The sequence below is a fragment of the Oncorhynchus gorbuscha genome, linkage group LG13, assembly GCF_021184085.1.
Source record: "Oncorhynchus gorbuscha isolate QuinsamMale2020 ecotype Even-year linkage group LG13, OgorEven_v1.0, whole genome shotgun sequence".
Taxonomy (NCBI): domain Eukaryota; kingdom Metazoa; phylum Chordata; class Actinopteri; order Salmoniformes; family Salmonidae; genus Oncorhynchus; species Oncorhynchus gorbuscha.
In genome coordinates, this window is record NC_060185.1 from 40,192,469 (window position 1) to 40,214,665 (window position 22,197).

Below are 22,197 nucleotides of genomic sequence, written 5' to 3' on the forward strand. Positions count from 1 at the left end.
GTGTGTGTGTGTGTGTGTGTGTGTGTGTGTGTGTGTGTGTGTGTGTGTGTGTGTGTGTGTGTGTGCGTGTGTGTGTCTGTGTGTGTGTGTGTGACATACATACACACACACACCTTCAAGAACTGGAGCCCCAGCAGCAACAGTTCTTGAGGGAGATACTGAGCATCAGATGGGAGGATCGACGGACCAATGTTAGCGTCCTGACCCAGGCAAACATTCCCAGCACAGAATCCCAAATCATTGGGCACTCCGATGGACAGGATACCGTGATTCAAGGCTGCCCAAACAACTGCGTCCGGGCAACTGGAAGAGGGGAAATGGATGCAAATGGGGACAAAAGAAAAGGTACAAAGACACCCTGAAAAGTAATACATAACGCAACAAACTGGCAACTCCACACCACAAAAAGAGCCACCTGGTGACTTCAGGTTGTTGTCTGCTCAAGTACGGACGTCTAATTAGCATAATACACAAATCCCCATCAAAATCTGTCCGTTTAACCATCAAACTAACGAATGGGGTGATTTTGATCAGGACTTTGTTCTTAATAAATAAAAAATAATTGTTTCCTGTTTCTGTAACAATGTGGACATTGGGGGAATTCCTATATACTCTTCAATATTCTATATGTGCAACTTGTTATGGTATTTGGGTCGCTATAACATTTGTTTTAAAGTGACTGAGGATAAACATGCTTTTTGAAGCATCCTGGCTCTACCACTCCCATTGTTTCACTAGCAGGGATGCTAATGATGGCTTTGGGGTAAGTAAATAAACAAAACTAAGGCATATGTTTGGTCATTGTCTCTCAGGATCAATGGATGCATCAAATTAAGTATATTTCACATTTTAATGTACTACCCTTTAAATGGCTGTTTAAAACCAACTAGTCAATAAACTCCCATCACCTCCAGACTCACTTGAAATGTCAGTGGACAGGTCTGAGGCTCCAGAATCTGCCTGCTCAGACACAGCCGGACCCACAACAATCAAGCTACCTAAAAAAACAGTGAGGAGAAGATCATCCTTGAGGGATTACGTGTGAGCATGCATGTGTGAGCATGCATGTGTGAGTATGCATGTGTGAGCATGCATGTGTGAGCATGTGTGAGCATGCATGTGTGAGCATGCATGTGTGAGCATGCATGTGTGAGTATGCATGTGTGAGCATGCATGTGTGAGCATGCATGTGTGAGCATGCATGTGTGAGCATGCATGTGTGAGTATGCATGTGTGAGCATGCATGTGTGAGCATGCATGTGTGAGCATGCATGTGTGAGCATGCATGTGTGAGTATGCATGCATGCATGTGTGAGCATGCATGTGTGAGCATGCATGTGTGAGTATGCATGTGTGAGCATGCATGTGTGAGCATGCATGTGTGAGTATGCATGTGTGAGCATGCATGTGTGAGCATGCATGTGTGAGTATGCGTGTTTTATGCGGGTGTGTGAGCATGTATGTGTTTTCATGCATGCATGTGTGTGTACAGTATGTGCATGCATTTGTATGTGTATGTGTGTGGTATTTACAGTAGAACATAATTGGTGCGGGGCAGCGGCGGATGAGGGGAAGGCCAGTGGGTCTGACAAAAAGCAGGGTAGCCAGGCAGAGGCAGTGCTAAGGCCTGGTGGGTATGAGTGGTGTGCAGGGGGACAGACAGAGAAAACTGAGCAACTCTCACTGGGAAACAATATGCAGTTTCATCTGGGGAAGACATTTTGCAGCTCTCTCTCTCTCTCTCAGAGCCAGAGAGCCGACAGCACAAAGAGCTCCATTGTTTCCTCTGCAGCAAACTCACCGCTCCCAACTAGAGCAGCAGGGTCGAGGACACACAGGACCTGCCAGGGGCTGTTAGAACCTGCTCCCACTGTGTGTGTGTGTGTGTGTGTGTGTGTGTGTGTGTGTGTGTGTGTGTGTGTGTGTGTGTGTGTGTGTGTGTGTGTGTGTGTGTGTGTGTGTGTGTGTGTGTGTGTGTGTGTGTGTGTGTGTGTGTGTGTGTGTGTGTGTGTGTGTGTGTGTGTGAATATCGCTTGTCTTCAATATAATGTTTCATGCTAGTTCTTGGTCAGGATTATCATACAGTTATATCAGTTTTTTTTCCTGTACTGTATAAATGGTAGCGAGTTCTAACACTGTACCTACCACACACTGTATGTGGTTCTAATGTTTCATACAGGGATGTGTTTCAGCGGGTTGTGTCAGTATCAGATCATGGACAGTTAGGACAGATATGCCTCCCTCTGTCCGTCTTTCGCTCTCTCACCCTGTTTCACCCTCCATCACCGTCACTCTGTAACACACACTTACAGTACTCGAGCACGCACACACATGCACACACACGGCTACAGGACACAATGGAAAATCCTTTTATATAGAAGTACGGGTCACATCCTTAGAGGATCCAGGATATTTCTAGTTCATAATACTCTGGCAGGCAGGCTGGGTCTGTGGAGAGAGGAGGGGAAGAGAGGTAGAGGCAGGGAAAGGGAGAAGGGAGGGGAGGTGAGGTCAGGGAAGGGAGGGAGGGTAGGCTAACGACTAATTGAATAGATAAGATCAAAGGCTGGATGAGAGAATTCTTCAAACTCAAAGGGCTATGAGAAAATTAGGAGACATGGAGGGCCGCGACTAATCAGCAGTTGGAAAATCCTAATGCTCCACTACCGGGTACGGCAGTAATCCCCGTAAATTGTAGCGAGACAAATGCTTGCATCGTTCAGTGAAGTCGAAATCCATTTTTAAAGAGGTGAAAACTAGTATGAGTGTAATAATGAAGGTGATTCGGTGAGCCACGGTAGTGTGATAAGTAACCTTGCCTGAGACTTGTGTTTGCTCCCCAAACTAATGCCTAGGCTTGAGCTCAGCGAGCTAACAGAGTCAAATAATGAGAAAAAAACTCTTCTTCGGTACATACAGAAGAAATCAAGATTACTGCTATCAATCATGGGTGCTAGTTTAGCAGAAGTGAAGTAGTTAGCTGTGTGCGCTAGGAACGGCACGGTAGTGTTTAGCATGTTAGTTAACACCCAATAGTGTGTCCTTACCAACCAAGACCATGGTTTTGGCAAGGTAATGGTTAGCATGCTAGCTTCAGGAGCACAAAGTGTCGTTGTTGTTGGGGCTGGAATCCTGGGTCGGACTTAAGCTCTTATCAGATTCCAAAAACGTGTACGTGTCTACACAGCAGTGTTCTAAAATATTGGACCATTGGCTTTCATATTTTTCGAAGCAATTTCTCCAGAGTAGTTTAGCTATGTTACAATGGGCGACAGACTATCGGGTCTCTGCGTCTCTGGACTTTAAATTACAGCTTAAAGGGATGGCCTACGTCAGGGGTTCTCACTGGTGTTTTGCAGGTACTATTTAATGAAGCTGCCAGTTGAGGACTAGTGAGGAATCTGTTTCTCAAACTAGACACTCTAATGTACTTGTCATCTTGCTCAGTTGTGCACTGGGGCCTCCCACTCCTCTTTCTATTCTGGTCAGAGCCAGTTTGCGCTGTTCTGCGAAGGGAGTAGTACACAGCGTTGTACGAGATCTTCAGTTTCTTGCATGGAATAGCCTTCATTTCTCAGAACAATAATAGACTGATGAGTTTCAGAAGAAAGGTCTTTGTTTCTAGCAGTTTTGAGCCTGTAATCGAACCCTCAAATGTTTTTGCTCCAGATATTCAACTATTCTAAAGAATACCAGTTTTATTGCTTCCTTAATCAGCACAACAGTTTTCAGCTGTGCTAACATAATTGCAAAAGGGTTTTCTAATAATTAACTAGCTTTTTAAAATTATAAACTTGGATTACTTGGATTAGCTAACACAATGTGCCAGTGGAACACAGGAATGATGGTTGCCGATAATGGCAAAGGGTGGCTACTTTGAAGGATCTAAAACCTCAAATATATTTTAATTAGTTTAACACGTTTTTGGTTACTACATGATTCCATATGTGTTATTTCATAGTTTTGATGTCTTGACAATTATTCTGCCATGTAGAACATAGTACAAATAAAGAAAACCCTTGCATGAGTAGGTGTGTCCAAACTTTTGACTGGTACTGTATATACAGTGGGGCAAAAAAGTATTTAGTCAGCCACCAATTGTGCAAGTTCTCCCACTTAAAAAGATGAGAGAGGCCATGTTTTATCATAGGTACACTTCAACTATGACAGAAAAAATGAGAAAAAAAATCCAGAAAATCACATTGTAGGATTTTTAATGAATTTATTTGCAAATTGTGGTGGAAAATAAGTATTTGGTCAATAACAAAAGTTTATCTCAATACTGTTATATACCCTTTGTTGGCAATGACAGAGGTCTTCACAAGGTTTTCACACACTGTTGCTGGTATTTTGGCCCATTCCTCCATGCAGATCTCCTCTAGAGCAGTAATGTTTTGGGGCTGTTGCTGGGTAACACGGACTTTCAACTCCCTCCAAAGATTTTCTATGGGGTTGAGATCTGGAGACTGGCTAGGCCACTCCAGGACCTTGAAATGCTTCTTACGAAGCCACTCCTTTGTTGCCCGGGCGGTGTGTTTGGGATCATTGTCATGCTGAAAGACCCAGCCACGTTTCAACTTCAATGCCCTTGCTGATGGAAGGAGGTTTTCACTCAAAAACTCACGATACATGGCCCCATTCATTCTTTCCTTTACACGGATCAGTCGTCCTGGTCCATTTGCAGAAAAACAGCCCCATGATTCACGGTAGGTATGGTGTTCTTTGGATGCAACTCAACATTCTTTGTCCTCCAAACACGACAAGTTGAGTTTTTACCAAAAAGTTATATTTTGGTTTCATCTGACCACATGACATTCTCCCAATCGTCTTCTGGATCATCCAAATGCTCCCTAGCAAACTTCAGACGGGCCTGGACATGTACTGGTTTAAGCAGGGGGACACGTCTGGCACTGCAGGATTTGAGTCCCTGGCGGCGTAGTGTGTTACTGAAGGTAGGCTTTGTTACTTTGGTCCCATTTCTCTGCAGGTCATTCACTAGGTCCCCCCATGTGGTTGTGGGATTCTTGCTCACCGTTCTTGTGATCATTTTGACCCCACGGGGTGAGATCTTGCGTGGAGCCCCAGATCGAGGGAGATTATCAGTGGTCTTGTATGTCTTCCATTCCCTAATAATTGCTACCACAGTTGATTTCTTCAAACCAAGCTGCTTACCTATTGCAGATTCCGTCTTCCCAGCCTGGTGCAGGTCTACAATATTGTTTCTGGTGTCCTTTGACAGCTCTTTGGTCTTGGCCATAGTGGAGTTTGGAGTGTGACCTTTTGAGGTTGTGGACAGGTGTCTTTTATACTGATAACAAGTTCCAACAGGTGCCATTAATACAGGTAATACCTTCGGTAGTAATGTACACGCTAGACATGCCGCACATTAAAGCTATCTACTCAAATCAAATCAAATTTGATTTGTCACATGCGCCGAATACAACAGACATTACAGTGAAATGCCTACTTACAAGCCCTTATCCAATGATGCCGTTTTATGTATAGATAATAAACAGGTTAGTCGAGGTAATTGAGGTCATCTGTACATGTAGGTAGAGGTAAAGTGACTATGTATAGATAATAAACAGGTTAGGCGAGGTAATTGAGGTAATATGTACATGTAGGTATAGTAAAGTGACTATGTATAGATAATAAACAGGTTAGGCGAGGTAATTGAGGTAATATGTACATGTAGGTAGAGGTAAAGTGACTATGTATAGATAATAAACAGGTTAGTGGAGGTAATTGAGGTAATATGTACATGTAGGTAGAGGTAAAGTGACTATGTATAGATAATAAACAGGTTAGGCGAGGTAATTGAGGTAATATGTACATGTAGGTAGAGGTAAAGTGACTATGTATAGATAATAAACAGGTTAGTGGAGGTAATTGAGGTAATATGTACATGTAGGTAGAGGTAAAGTGACTATGTATAGATAATAAACAGGTTAGTGGAGGTAATTGAGGTAATATGTACATGTAGGTAGAGGTAAAGTGACTATGTATAGATAATAAACAGGTTAGTGGAGGTAATTGAGGTAATATGTACATGTAGGTAGAGGTAAAGTGACTATGTATAGGTAATAAACAGGTTAGTGGAGGTAATTGAGGTAATATGTACATGTAGGTAGAGGTAAAGTGACTATGTATAGATAATATAAACAGGTTAGTGGAGGTAATTGAGGTAATATGTACATGTAGGTAGAGGTAAAGTGACTATGTATAGATAATATAAACAGGTTAGTGGAGGTAATTGAGGTAATATGTACATGTAGGTAGAGGTAAAGTGACTATGCATGGATAATAAGTAGCAGCAGCTATGCCATTATTAGCTGAATTAATAGTGTTCCCCTGACCACTGCATACCAAGTTGTTTGCCACATAAACCAATAAAACAATGACTGTATTGGGAATGAGAATTTAGAGTAGAAATGACAACCGCATCCTCTGTCAAAAAAAAAATGCAGACAATCTTGTTTTCAGAGGCAATGGAAGACCACCAGCTCTTACTGGTTAATGACAGATTATCAGATCCTCTGACAGCCCTCACACAGGCAGGCGCTTGAACACACACACACGCACACGCACACGCACACGCACACGCACACGCAGACACAGACACAGACACAGACACAGACACAGACACAGACACAGACACAGACACAGACACAGACACAGACACAGACACAGACACAGACACAGACACAGACACAGACACAGACACAGACACAGACACAGACACAGACACACACACACACACAGACACACACACACACACACACACACACACACACACACACACACACACACACACACACACACACACACACACACACACACACACACACACACACGGAAATGCGCTGGTGGCAAATCAACAGCTGTTCCCATAGTAAAATCATTTATCTGAAACATGCTCAGAACTGCTCTGTTTCAGTAGTATTGTATGTTAACCCCAATAAGACGACGAGCTCTAATCATAGTTGTTTCTTCTTTGTCTAATGATCTATTGTTGCAGCCTAGATATCGCTGCTTTGTAGAGGTTCACCGTCATATCAGCCATAACTATTCACAACAGTTATGCATGAAGCATTTGGTGCTTAACTTCTCTCATTATCAGGTTTCAATAACCATTTTTTTTTCACTTTGACAGGTTCATTAAAGCCTCTCAAAAATATTCAAATATTCAAACGTGCCATCATACATTTACAGTAATCTCCAAACAACCGCAGAGCCATGTCTCCCTGTAACCAGCTCATCGCTGTCACAATTTCAAAGGCTCTCTCTCAATCCCTTTCTCTCTTCCTCTCTCTTTTGATTCTCTCCCTTCTCTCTCTCTCATTCCCTCACTCTCTTTCTCCCCCCACTCCCCCCTCTCTCTTTTTCTGTTTCTTTCTCTCTCCCACCCTCTTTCACTCTCTGCCACAAAACACAGACAGCTCCTATTGGCTGATAGTCTGTCTCGAACCACGTCAATATTCCCTGACTCATGTGTGGGTATTGGCAGGCACTGGCTCAGCTAATGGCAGGTGAGGCAGTAGCGCTGTGCTGTGCTGTTTTGTGTCACTTAATCAATGCCCTGCAGAGGAGAGAAGTGCCAGACAGCTCAGCACTGGCAGCTCCCTCGGCGTTGGGCACGGCAAACCTTCTGGAGCCAGCAGAGCTGGGGAGGGCATGGCATTGCTGCACACAAACACACACACGCGCATACCCAACCCCTTCCTCTTCGAAACACCCTGCCCCCACCCCCAAACCCCACATCGGCTCTAGTGGTCTGTTGTCGGGTACAGACAGCGTATGCCAGGCTGGTCTGACGTACCCTACACCCCACGTCGCCCATCCTGGCTTGGACCAGGGACAACATCCAAGATTCCGTCTCTCACTCTCACGCTCTCTCTCTGTCTCTCTATTTCTAGCAGCTGCGGTAGCCATGAGCTGCAGTAGACAGTGGCTCCAGGCCCCAGACTGAAAAACCCTCAGCTTAAAGCTTTCAGCATTATCTCTGTAACCCCAAAGCAATTGGCTAGAGGAACTTGGCCTTTTCTGCTGTCCTCAAAATGTATTCCTGGCATAGGGACCTTATCCCACTTCTCTCTCTTTCGACGACGTGCTGCTGGGCTTTAACCTTGCAATGACTCCTCCTCCTCCTCTGCACCAGGTTAATGCCTGGGATTGTTTGCCACGCTCACTCAGTCAAATCCTTTCAAGCTTTCATCTGCTAATTTCATTGTTCATTTACAAAGAATTGTAATGGATGTCTGTGGTTGCAAGTGTTGTAGACAACATGTACTTGAGGCAGTTGTTTTTGTGCCAAAAACAATAAACAGACGGCATTTGAAATTATAAAAATGAAAGGTATAGGAGTGGTCCATTTGCTGCTGTCATGGACAGCAGGCAGACTCTGCTGGGGTAAGTATTATGTGTGTTGGTACAGGGATTTTGCTATCGCTCACAAATAACATCCATGTGATGAGAACTACCATTATACCGTACTTGTGGTTTGGTATTTTAATGAACATACACTACATGACCAAAAGTATGTGGACACCTGGCTGTTCAACATCTCATTCCAAAATCATGGGCATTAATATGGAGTTGCTCCCCCCTTTACAGCCTCCACTCTTCTGGGAAGGCTTTCCACTAGATGTTAGAACATTGTTGCAGGGACTTGCTTCCATTCAGCCACAAAAGCATTGGTGAGGTAGGGCACTGATGTTGGGCGATTAGGCCTGGCTCGCAGTTGGTGTTCCAATTCATCCCAAAGGTGTTTGATGGGGTTGAGGTCAGGGCTCTGTGCAGGCCAGTCAAGTTCTTCCACACTGATCTCAACAAACCATTTCTTTATGGACCTCACTTTATGCACTGGGGCATTGTCATGCTGAAACAGGAAAGGGCCTTCCCCAAACTGTTGCCACAAAGTAGGAAGCACAGAATCATCTAGAATCTCATTGTATGCTGTAGCGTTTTTTTTCTTCGGGGGGCATATTATTGTGACCCTGGTGGCACCAAATAATCAAAAGTCTGACTGCACAGAGATGCCTGGGGAAATGGTCCCAACGGGGGACCAGTGTGTGTGTGTTTCAGGGGAAGGGATCTCATCTCCATCAACTAGGATTTGACATTGGTTAATTTAATCTCCCCATTTTTGCAAATTTTGCTCAATCTTGCATGCTTTCAAAAACAGCTGAAACTGTATATGCATTCGTAAATCAAGTCCTTTCAAGAGTTGGGCTCTGGGATGTAACAACCGTTGGGCATCTGAGCTTATGGATGACTGTAGGGGAAGTGTGTAAGAGTATGTGTGTGTAAGAATGTGTGTGTGTGTGTGTGTGTGTGTGTGTGTGTGTGTGTGTGTGTGTGTGTGTGTGTGTGTGTGTGTGTGTGTGTGTGTGTGTGTGTGTGTGTGTGTGTGTGTGTGTGTGTGTGTGTGTGTGTGTGTGTGTGTGTGTCCCACATCTGTTGCTCGGGAGTAAGGATGTTAGGGACAATATAGGATGACTCACAATAATTGTTTGCTAAAACAGTAATTGCTTGACAAAAATGTAACAAAATGGCAATCCTGGTTATCGGTTACAATCCTTTGCATCCTTTGATCTGTCGACATTATTACGCATATAGATTGTTAATGATGGGAATTAAGTTATGCAATATTTTTGAATATACATGTGTATCGTTTTTTAATATCTATATATAAAGCAAATCGAGGTGAGGGTGATGGAAATGCTTTTGGCAGTTGATCTGCTTCTGTTCTGTGGTTGGCACCGTGTTCTCTTTTCAAAGCGTGGGTCCTGGCCTCTCAGGGGGCATAGAGATGACAACCCAACTTGGGATGGGGAGGGGCTTTAGCGGGTGGAATAGTGGAGAACAATTGGAGGGTTACATAGGAGCAATGAAAATATCATGGTACAGCTATATGGACACTCAATCATTATGGTACTTTTCAATGGTCAATTTACAAACATATATTATGATAAATAGATCTGAAACTTGTATCTCATTATGGTAATTGGTGAAATAAGTATAGCCAGTTATAATTGTAATGGCTTAGCAGATAATAAGAAAAGACAAACAATATTTACCTGGCTTAAAGAGAAAGAATATAACATATATTGTTTACAAGAAACTCATTCAACTCATTCAATTAAATTGTGTGGGAAAAGGACTGGGGGGGGGGTGCAATATACTTCTCCCATGGGCAAAGAAACTCAAAAGGGGTGATGATATTAATTAACAGTAATTTTGATCCGAATGCGCAAATTGTCCAAGCAGATCCGCAAGGTAACCAAAAAAAGTGTTAAAATATATTTGATATTTGAGATTCTTCAAAGTAGCCACCCTTTGTCTTGATGACAGCTTTGCACACATTTTGGCACCATCCCTACGGTGAAGCATGGTGGTGGCAGCATCATGCTGTTGGGATGTTTTTCAGCGGCAGGGACTGGGAGACTGGTTAGGATTGAGGGAAAGATGAACAAAGAAAAGTACCGAGAGATCCTTGATGAAAACCTGCTTCAGAGCGCTCAGGATTGGGGCGGGGCGAAGATTTACCTTCCAACAGGACAACAACCCTAAGCACACAGCTAAGACAACGCAGGAATGGCTTCGGGACAAGTCTCTGAATGTCCTTGAGTGGCGCAGCCAGAGCACGGACTGGAACCTGATCGAACATCACTGGAGAGACCTGACAATAGCTGTGCAGTGACTCCCCATCCAACCTGACAGAGCTTGAGAGGATCTGTAGAGAAGAGTGGGAAAACTCCCCAAATAAAGGTGTGCCAAGCTTGTAGCGTCATACCCAAGAAGACTCAAGGCTGTAATCACTGCCAAAGGTGCTTTAACAGAGCACTGAATACATTTCAATTTTTTTATTGTATTTTTGTTTTAAAAAATCACCTTTATTTAACTAGGCAGGTCAGTTAAGAACAAATATTTTTTTACAATGACGGCCTACAACGGCCAAACCTGGACGATGCTGGGCCGCCCTATTGGACTCTCACTGCCGGTTGGGATCTGAATACTTATGTAAATGCAGCTGTTGGCAGGTCAGCTGATGTATGTATAGGCTGATGACCATAGAGAGGGCACAGCTGCAGTAGCTGAACAGAGTTGAGAGAGGAGGCCCAGACCCTTCACTGTGTTTGTTTACCATCTCCTCCATCTCAGTAGACCATTCAAGGTACATTCCAGCAGGGTGGCTAGCTCCAAGGACTGCTCCAATACAGATACTACAGGAACACTTGAAATGTGGTTCGTTCCACCATTTCAGTTCCTTTTGAGTAGTGGAACTTGGTCAAAATAATCGTTTGATTTCAACCAAATGTAAAATTCTGTCATAAAGAGCACCTGCAATGTAATAAAAACATGTTTTCCCATCTCGAGAGGTTAAATAAAATAAAGTAACAGGGTTGATGATTTCATCTTAAATCAGCCAAAAATCCCCCTGTGACAGGGGGAATGGAAGCTTGTTGTGTACAACAGGGAGTAGCAATTGAATGCAAACTTCACAAAAAAATATTCTATGGATAACAGGGTTGATGTGCTCTGCTCGACCCGCTCAGTTGTCCATCACAAAACACCAGATAATGGTCAAAAAGAATAGAACCAGCTCACCTGCTTTCATACTATGATTTGACTATTAGAATGTTTCTTTTGAAAAAAAAACTTTTTTTAAGGAATAGTTTCAACATATTAAAAAGAGAGTTCAGTTCACTAACAGGGTTGACCTTTAAATGAGTGACAGATGTAAATGAATCACTAATCACATAAACTCAATAACACTCTTCTGAAATGACTTTGTCAAAGAAACAAAAAAACAGTGTCTTACAATGATGGTGAAAACATTAAGAAATTGTGGGGTTATGTGGCTTATGTTAATGTAAAGTGCAGAATTCTTGAATTATATATTTTTTCAAATCAGATTAATTGAATTCTCCAAGGCACTTAATATAGCAGGCTTTTAAATGCAATATTGGTGCAGAATTTCTACTTAAAATATCTAAGGGATGCAAAAGGCCCTCTTTTCGTGGAACGACCCAGCTGAGAATACTCTACTCACAGTCCAGAAGTGGTGCTAATCATCATGTGAGGCTGCTCTCTTCCACTCATTGGCTTCTATGGATACTCTCTCTGGTTCCTGAAAAACATGAAAAACTCCAATATCTTATCATCATGCCACCATGTTGACATACACTGAGTATATAACACATTAGGAACACCTGCTCTTTCCATGACATAGACTGACCAGGTGAATCCAGGTGAAAGCTATGATCCCTTACTGATGTCACTTGTTAAATCCACTTCAATCTGTATAGATGAAGGGGAGGAGACAGGTTCAAGAAGGATTTTCAAGCCTTGAGACAATTGAGACAAAGATTGTGTATGTGTGCCATTCAGTGAGGGAATGGGAAAGACAAAAGAGTTAAGTGCCTTTGAACGGGGTATGGTAGTAGGTGCCAGGCACAAAGGTTTGTGTCAAGAACTGCAACACTACTGGGTTTTTCAAGGTCAACAGTTTCACGTGTGTATCAAGAATGGTCCACCACCCAAAGGACATCCAGCCAACTTGACACAACTGTGGGAAGCATTGGAGTCAACACCTTGTAGAAGTCCATCCCCCGACATATTGAGGCTGTTCTGAGGGCAAAAGGGGGTGTAACTCAATATTAGGATGGTGTTCCTAATTATTTGGTATACTCAGTGTGCTGTATATGGCATGAAGGATCTAAGATAGATGAGCAGTATCTGATGCTTCACTAGTACCAGTCTATGTACAGAACTGCTGAATCACATGCAGAGAGATGGTGGATTACACAGCACACTCATTTCAATAGAGGGAAAAACAGATGCTGGTTTAAAATATGATCTTCACATTGACTGAGAGTGAACAATAATCATTGTTGTAAATGATTGTTGCATGACACACTAGATTCTCGACTACATTAGGCGGCCATGATGTAGAATAGAGTGGAAACAAGTAGTGTTTTACGGCCATTATTTTTATTGTAACAATTACAACCCAAATAAAAATGCAATTCCGCTCATTCCTGGCATGTCGCATAATGCCTGGAAAATCTGGGAATCTTTCAAAGGGGAAATTCTCATTTTGAACGTTTTTTTCCCTTTGCATTTCTCAAGACGAGTGGTCTATACTGGGCACCGATTCAAAAAACACAAGGAAAAAAACCTCTCTCTCCAAATTAGCCGGCGGTTCCTTTTATTGGAGTGGATTCTGTTCTAATTTTAAAGCCTTTTGTAATAAAAGGTCTTAATTATGACCTTGCATTCCAAGTAGCGGTGGTGTAACCAGAGAGCTATTACAGTGAGCCTCCTTCTGGGTGCCCATTAGCCAATAGCCAGGCACTACACCGCTAGTCTCCGACTAGACAGCCTCTCTGCTTTACTGGCAGCCTCTGCGTGTTCCCTCCCAGCCTACCTGGTAACACAGGTAATCAAAGGAGCAGTTAATGCCATGTACTTTGAGTTAAAGTCTATGGCGGTGTTGTGTAATTATGTGCGCCCTGGTCATGACTCAGACACGGATTGACTGACAACGGTAGAGCGCTCATCTGTCTGGTGTAGAAGACACAGCCGTTGGTGTAAGATGTAAGGTAATAGAAAATGGGCAGGTAATGATGCTATTCTGACTGTAGGGTAAACAGGGAAAGGGGGAAAGGAATGAGTATTTCAGGAACATTTTAACTGTGAATGTGTGTTTTGTAGGTTCCCACTGGTATCACAGGTTGTCAACCTAAGTGTATCCTAAACGACATCCTATTCCCTATATTGCAGTGCTTTTGACCAGAGCCCTAAAATAAGTATGCTGTAGTATATAGGCTAGGGAATAGGGTTCCATTTCAGACACAACCCCTGTCCCATGTTGTGGGTGGTGTGGACTGACGGACTGAGGGCTAGGATGGCTCCAGGCTGATGCCGGGGTGTACTGCAGTCATCAAGGGTGCTTTGAGAGATGTCAGTATGAGAGAAGCCTTTTTGTGTGTCCTCAAATAACCCAATGTCCCACCCTCCTCTCTGCCTCTCTTTCGCCATTCCAGACCACCCTCCCTCCCTCTTGTCGTATCTTCATTGCCTTTCCTCGTTCCCGGCTCCTCGTATCGTTCCATTTCGTTCTCCCTCCTTTCTCTTTGTCGCTCTGTCTGTCGTCCGCCTGCCTCTCTCAACCTCTAGCCAACCTTCCACCCCTGTTTCTCCTCAGCATCTCTTCTATTAAAGACCCCCCGTCTATCACTCTATCACAGGAGTGTCAAAGATAGCGACGGGGTGCAATCCAGCCCAAGGGTGGTTTGATTTGAAAAGTATATATACTGTACTGTATATAATATTTTGGGGGTGGAAAACAAACTCAATATATTTTTTTCAATGACTCAAACCAAATGAAAACTGAGTAGAAAAGATAATGGACCTAAATTCATAGTTTCTTGACTTTGTCCAACTCACTAATAATCACTGAAATGAAAGCTAGTCAGTCAGGGAGCATCAAACATTCACCAAAAACGATGTACAGAGGACTATTTTTTGCAAACGTTGACGGCATGGAAATATAACACATTTTCAGTGGGGCCCTCCGGACCTCATTGAAGACTGAAGGTGGCCCGCGGTGAGAAATTTGTTCCACATCCCTGCTCTATTCCATCTATTCAGTCTATCTATCATCATTTCCTTTACAGGATACCCACCCAGAGCACAAAGACAGAAAGTTATGGCTAGCCTGTAGCTATCTTCAGGTTGGTACCTTCCATTCCGCTCCCTCTGCTACAGTTTTCAGATTAATCAGATCTTTTAAAATATCCTACTAGATGTATTTACATTCTAAAATATATTTGATCCAGGGCTTCCGGAGTGACACAGTGGTCTAAGGCACTGCATTGCAGTGCTAGAGGTGTCACTACAGTCTCTGGTTCGATCCCAGGCTGTGTCGCGCACAATTGGCCCAGCGTTAGGTTAGGGTTTGGCTGGGATATCCTTGTCCCATTGCGCTCTTGCGACTCCTGTGGCGGGCCAGGTGCATGCACGCTGACTACAGTCGCCTGCTGTACAGTGTTTCCTCCGACACATTGGTGCGGCTGGCTTCCGGGTTAAGCGAGCAGTGTGTCAAGAAGCAATGTGACTTGGCGGGTTTGTGTTTCGGAGGACGCATGGCTCTTGACCTTCGCCTCTCCCAAGTCCATACTGGAGTTGCAGCGATGGGACAAGACTGTAACTTCCAAAATTGGGGAGAAAAGGGGGTACAAAAATATATATATTTGATCTATAAAAAGATATAGGCTAATACAGACATACCTGTACCCCAAACCCACCATCTATCTCTCTCTCACGCTCTCTCTCTTCCTGATGGAGGGAGGGTGGGGTAATCCACACTGGTTGCCATGACACCAGACAGCCCTTGCTCGGTGAAGGGTCGAAGCTTCCTCTCTGGTCTATTTCTTCCACAGAGGAGTGAGTAAGTGAGTGAAAGAGTGAATGAGTGTGTGTGTGTGTGTGTGTGTCTATTTGTGTATGTTAGTGTGTTTGAGTGTGTGTATATAGCTCCATTCTTGTGTATTTTATTCCTCTTGTGTTACTATTTTTCTTTTCTTATTATTTTTTTTACTCTGCATCGCTGGGAAGGGCTCATAAGCAAGCATTTCACAGTGAAGTCTACACTATTCGGCGCATGTACAATATTGAACCATTATTATTTTAAAACTTCTCAATCAAACTCTGATTTTGCCTTTGCTTATATCTGTCTTCCATTTCTTCCCAAACATAACACTTTGTATTCAAGACAAAAAGTTCATTTATTTTCCACATTTTTGCAGTATTACTTAAGCGCCTTGTCGCAAACAAGATGCATGTTTTTCAATATTTTATTCTGTACAGGCATCTTTCGTTTCACTCTGTCATTTAGGTTAGTATTGTGGAGTAACTACAATGATTTCTCATACCATTAAACTCTGTAACTGTTTTAAAATCATCATTGGCCTCACTAGGGTAGCCTAGTGGTTAGAGCATTGGACTTGTAACCGGAAGGACTTGTAACCGAGCTGACAAGGTACAAATCTGTTGTTCTGCCCCTGAACAGGCAGTTAACCCACTGTCCCTAGGCTGTCATTGAAAATAAGAATTTGTTCTTAACTGACTTGCCTGGTTAAATAAATAAAAAATGGTGAAATCCCTGAGCAGTTTCCTTCCTCTCCAGCAACTGAGTTAGGAAGGATGTCTATCATTCTATGGACTGGGTGTATTGACCACTATTATTGAACATGGAATGAATCCTTGCAACTTATTATGTGTGGCGGTGGCAGGTAACCTAGTGGTTAGAGCATTGGGCCAGTAACCGAAAGGTTGCTGGACTGAATCCCAGAGCTGACAAGGTAAAAAATCTGTTGTTCTGCCCCTGAACAAGGCCGTTAACCCAGTGTTCCCCAGTAGGCAGTCATCGTAAATAAGAATTTGTTCTTTAACTGACTTTCCTAGTTAAATAAAGGTAAAATTGAAAAAATATGATTTGTTAAGCACATTTTTACTCCTGAACTTATTTTGGCTTGCCATAACAAAGGAGTTGAATACGTATTGACTGAAGAAATTTTGGCTTTACATTTTTTATTCATTTCAAAATGTCTACAAACAAAATTCCACTTTCACATTATGGGGTATTGTGTGCAGATCAGTGAGGCTGTAACACAACAAAATGTGGAAAAAGTTAAGGGCTGTGAATACTTTTTGAAGTCACTGTAAGTCATGCCGACCCGAGTTAAGTGAGCGCAAATGGAATGTAATTCCCTTTCTATGTACTTTTCTCTCTAAGCATATTCTGACCTTGAATTTAAGCATGAGAATAGGATGCTATTCACCCACTATTCATTTGGGGCGAAAAATATTTTCAATAAGAACAAATATCATTTTTACAGCTATTTAAAGCTGGTGGACAAAAAATTAAAGTTACTTTTGGTTTTGGTCCACCAGCTTCAAACAGATGTAAAATCTATATTTTCTGTTATTGAAAATATATTTCACAGAGATTTAGATGATACAATGATTCTCTACACTAAACTGAAATTGAGCGAATAGTGCAGAATTTTTGCAATCAGGAAATGAATGATTTCCACTAGACAGATGCTGCTCCGGCGAAAGAAATCCATACGCAAATGAATATCACAGCGAAACCACAACAAAGGCACGTAAGTAATACTGTGAAATCTATCATTCCACTATTAGCACCAGATATAAAATGAACATTTTCTGAAATTACAAAGCAAAAATAAAAATAAATCCTATGTAGCACCTTCAATTGATCCCTAATATTCTGGACTGTTCTCTCCATATATTCGATTGACTCTAATTAAAGGTACACCAAATTGAAATGGATGGATTTAAGATAAATGTAATAAAAACCCCATTGAATGAAAACTCAAGTTTGAGGGCTTTCAGCAGTTGGGAGGGCTTTCAGTGGGAGGGCTTTCAGCAGTTGAATTAAATGTATTCAGTGCTCGCAAGCGAACCATGCATGGAAAGCCTGTTATGCACCTGCATAAGGTAAGTCTGAATAACAATCATTTAGAAGTGTGTAGGAAATCCATGCATAGGAAAGGAGTCTGAATTGGGCCTAAGGTAAATAATAATACACTTAATGTGTCATGCATCAGATGCAGCATGCAACAAAAATGTATCATGAATAAAGTGCAACGCTATCTTACTTCAACACCATGTAATGAGCCTCTCTTGAAATATTGTGTGTAATCATGCTCATCCCATTTACAGTAATGTAGACAACATGCAAAACAGTAAGGGGCCGATTCCAACTCAGGAAATGTACGCCTTTCCTGGGCACACCTTTCCCAGGCATTTCTCAGACTAATAACTTACGCAGGTGCGTAATGAGCTTTGCAGGTTTGGTTCCCTTACGCACTGAATACATTTCATTAAAACGGCTGAAAACCCTCCCACTTACTGACCAACAGATTTTCTCATGGCATTTTTTTGTACATTTATCTTAGGCCATCCCTTTAAATGTCAACAGACTAGAATATATAGAGAGAACCGGTTCAGAGTACAGGGATCAATGATAGAATGCCATCTAGGCATCTTTGTCTTCGTTTCAGCACCAACTAGTAGATTTAAAAATACTCTAATCTTATAGATTATTTTGGCAAACTTTAAAAGTTAAAAGTTGTGTCTATGTCCTCTTTTGTTGGCCTAGACTTGTTAAATGTTTCTAGAAAGTATCGTTTTTCAATAAAAGGTGGAAAAAAAGTGTACACTAGGTGTTGAACAAAAGTCCTATTAATCTACCCTAATTCTCACTGTTCATGGAACTGTGTGACAAAGGTCCAGTCCTCATAAACCATGTGCCAGGCTCCAGAGGCTCCAGGTTTAACCTGCTACTTGTGGTCTGAGTTCCATAATGATTCATAGAGGCTACATGTCCCAACATGAACCTAATATGATCCGGTAATGTTAGTGACCCTCAGGAACAACTCCACAGGCGTGACAGAGGAAAGAAAGGTCAACGGAATGAAATGGAATGAAGCAGGTTCAGCCCCACAGAAGCCCATAGCGTGGGTCTCCAAATTTCATCCACGCAAATTATGATGGCACACAGTTACAATTCTGAATGATGGCACAGCTATTTATAGCCTACTTCACTGTGGAAAAAGGGCCACAATACATTTCATGTTAATATCATTTTCAGTTTGCTTCGATGTGACTGGTTTCACATTCGTCTTCCGGGATCATAAGAAAAAAATGATCTAAAACTATTTCTATGTGTATTTACAATTCCCTTCTTCAAGCGGATTACTAATTGATCTAGCTATTATCGATAGCTCTTATCAATTTATACATGAAAGTGTGTGGAGAATGCTGTTATTTCTATAAGAGAAAATAAGTCGATGCTTTTCGACTTTGAACCAGCAGGTTGGCTCAACCTTGCAAGTAAAGGTCGTGGAATTATTCAAGATCGGAGTCAAGCTCAGAATATGGTGTATCTGTAGACACACCTCCACCTCACCTTCATTACTTACATCTCCAAGCCGAGTGAATAGCGGGTGAATAGAAGGCTATTTTCATGCTTAAATTCAAGGTCAGAATAAGCACAGAGAGAAAAGTGCATCAAAAGGGAATAATGTTCAATTTATGTACGCTTAACTATGAGTGCAGAACAGCTTGTATTCTAGACTGTATACAGTATCTCCTCCCCCCACCTCAATCTCTCTCTTTCTCTCTGCCTACCCACTCCGCCACCACTTCTCTCTCTCTCTGAGTCCTCCACCAACTCCTAGCTAATAAAACCGTCCACTCTAGCTAGTTTCCCATTCATCCCAAGGCTCCAAACCTGATGAATAATTTAGCAGTCTATATTTCCAGCCATCTGCTTCTCTTTGCCTGGCCATCAGTCCTCCTCCTAGTCTACGGACACTGGCTGCCTGCACAGCCTTCAAACATACACATACCTATTCACACCCATAGACATATGCAGTACATAGGCACATTCATATACATTGGCAAACATATTCATACTCGGTGTCCATAATTGACTTTAAATGGTGTGCTTCTCATTCGCATAGTGGAGGAAGATAGCCACAGATCATTATAATGATAAAGCCATGACAGCCATGTCATATTTGTATGAATTTATTATACTTCCGTGAAGTAGCTGACTTTTACTCAGCATGCAACAAAAATGCAACTTAAGGGAAATGTACGACAAATGCAGCAATCATAATTTTCCCTCTGTAACGACAATCAAAATGAATCGCTGTCATATGAACGCCACCTTAAAGCTAAAATGGCTTTCACCAGTCCAAATGCCACTTTCTGGTCATGAACCTGCTGCACTAGCCAACACCCACCAGCAGAGGACAGAGTAACCCCTCTGTCCCCTTTAACAAATGATTCTCCAGAGAGGACCATACCAGGTTCAACGCCATACAATAAAACACGGTTAGGGTTCTGATCAGTGAGGTTCACGATGACAGCAACAATCTTCATCTAAAAACATAATTACATACATTTTGATGTTGACACAGCACATGGTTATGAGCAACTAAAACTGGCAGACATCTTGAAATGACTGTTTAGATGGGGTTGCTGTGCTGTGCTTATTGAAATAGATCATTTGAGAAAAAAATCAGATGATGGGAAAAGCTGGGAATCCGTCCGTCCCTCCCTCCTTCCCTCCATCCCTCCCTCTACTGAACACTGTCCTTTTCTCTGTTAAATTACAGCGCACAGAGATCAAGCCCCTGGTGGAGCGCCAACACAACCAGCCTCTTTGTTCAGGTGAAATTCTTCCCTGGTATCTCCGGCTCCCAAACTCCCGAGCTGCGTTTACTCAGCTTAAAAAAATGAGACGAGTCTTGTAGCTAGCTGCTTGGCGCCACCCTCTTCCCCAGCCATCTCCATAGACAGAGGATGCGTCCCAAGTGGCACCCTATGTCCTATATAGTGCACTAAAAAGAAAATAGGATGCCGTTTGGGAAGCAACCATAGACAGAGATGAGCATTTAAAGATGCACTTGCAACAGCAAAGATAATCCAGTCGTTCTTCGGGTGCAGGCCTACCCTGTAAACAGGATTTATATGGTGCCGGCATAACGTAGACATACCTGAGGTAATGATATTAGGGATCATAAAAGGCATTCTATAAATGTAACATATGTCTCTGTAGTGTCATAAAACGAAATACCAGGGTAAATTAGGTTCATAAAATGAAAGCTGCAGTGAAATGGGGATGTGTATGAAATGACAGCACTGGATAAGCCACCGTGCCATGACAGTACCTAAGGATACCACAGTGAAAACACTTTTGGTTCAGTGAAAAACCCCACATTTGTCTATTGTATGAGAGGTAGCCCAGTGGAATGAATGTGTGGCTCACTGTGCTCCCTGCCCTGACAGCTTCCCCACCCATCCCAGACACATTAAATATCCGCCCTCCAGCATCGGCAGTTGTGTGTGTGTGTGTGTGTGTGTGTGTGTGTGTGTGTGTGTGTGTGTGTGTGTGTGTGTGTGTGTGTGTGTGTGTGTGTGTGTGTGTGTGTGTGTGTGTGTGTGTGTGTGTGTGTGTGTGTGTGTGTGTGTGTGTGTGTGTGTGTGTGTGTGTGTGTGTGTGTGTGTGTGTGTGTGTGTACATGCATATATCTGTGTGTACACACGTGTGCGAGCGTGCATGTGCGCACATTGGTCTGTGTATATGTACAGTATGTGTGTAGGGGTGGCTTGCTGTATCTTCGAAACATGACTGGCTGGCCCAGAAAGAGAGAGGAGGTCAAACATTCATGTTACACTGCCTTTACACACACTGACAGATGCTGTCGGCTTTGATCTAACTTTAGCTGATCCACTCTTGTCTGTCAGTTCGCTGGTGGTGACTGCATGGTCAGGAAGCAGCTTAAAGGTTCTGCTTGTCCTGCGCCACAGAAAGATAAGCTATGCAATCTAACACTATGGGGAGAGGTCCAAATCACAGGCAAATACAAACACCATTAAGGCAGTAACCTTTTGCTTTTCAATGCTTTACAGCTGCCTTTCAGTGCACAACCAATCGCCCAGGCAGGGACACTACCTTGGTCTCCGTGCCACATAACATATTTCCAGGAACCGCAAGCTACTGTGGTGTGTGTGGCTCTGTGTGGACGTAATGAGGAGTTGTGAGGAGTGACAGTTAAAGGGGAGAGGGGGGAAGAGGGTATTGGGGAGGGGGGTGGTGGGGGGGGGGGTTGCAGTGTGCCAGGCACTGCACACAATGGGGTTCGCCCGCCACGGAGAGAGCGAGAGAGAGAGAGCAGGAAGGAATCTGGCCGCTCTGTTTCTCTCTCCCTCATTCCCTCTCTCTCTGTCTCTCACTGGCTCAAATAGGAGAGGAGCGGCGAGGGGAGAGGAGAGAGAGGAGAGGGGCTAGGCGAGGGGAGAGGAGCTGGCTGCACTCGGAGCACTGCACGGCCAGGCTGAACTGAGTGAACTGCACCAGAGTGTTTGCTGTGAGGTCAGAGAGTCCAACATTCCTCTGGAGCTGTGTGTTTACACTGCTTGGGAGAGAGAGAAAGAGAGAAAGAGAGAGAGAGAGAGAGAGAGAGAGAGAGAGAGAGAGAGAGAGAGAGAGAGAGAGAGAGAGAGAGAGAGAGAGAGAGAGAGGGAGAGGGAGAGAGAGGGGGGGGGCAGGGGGGAATGAGGGGGCTTACAAAACGGGAACAAATCAAC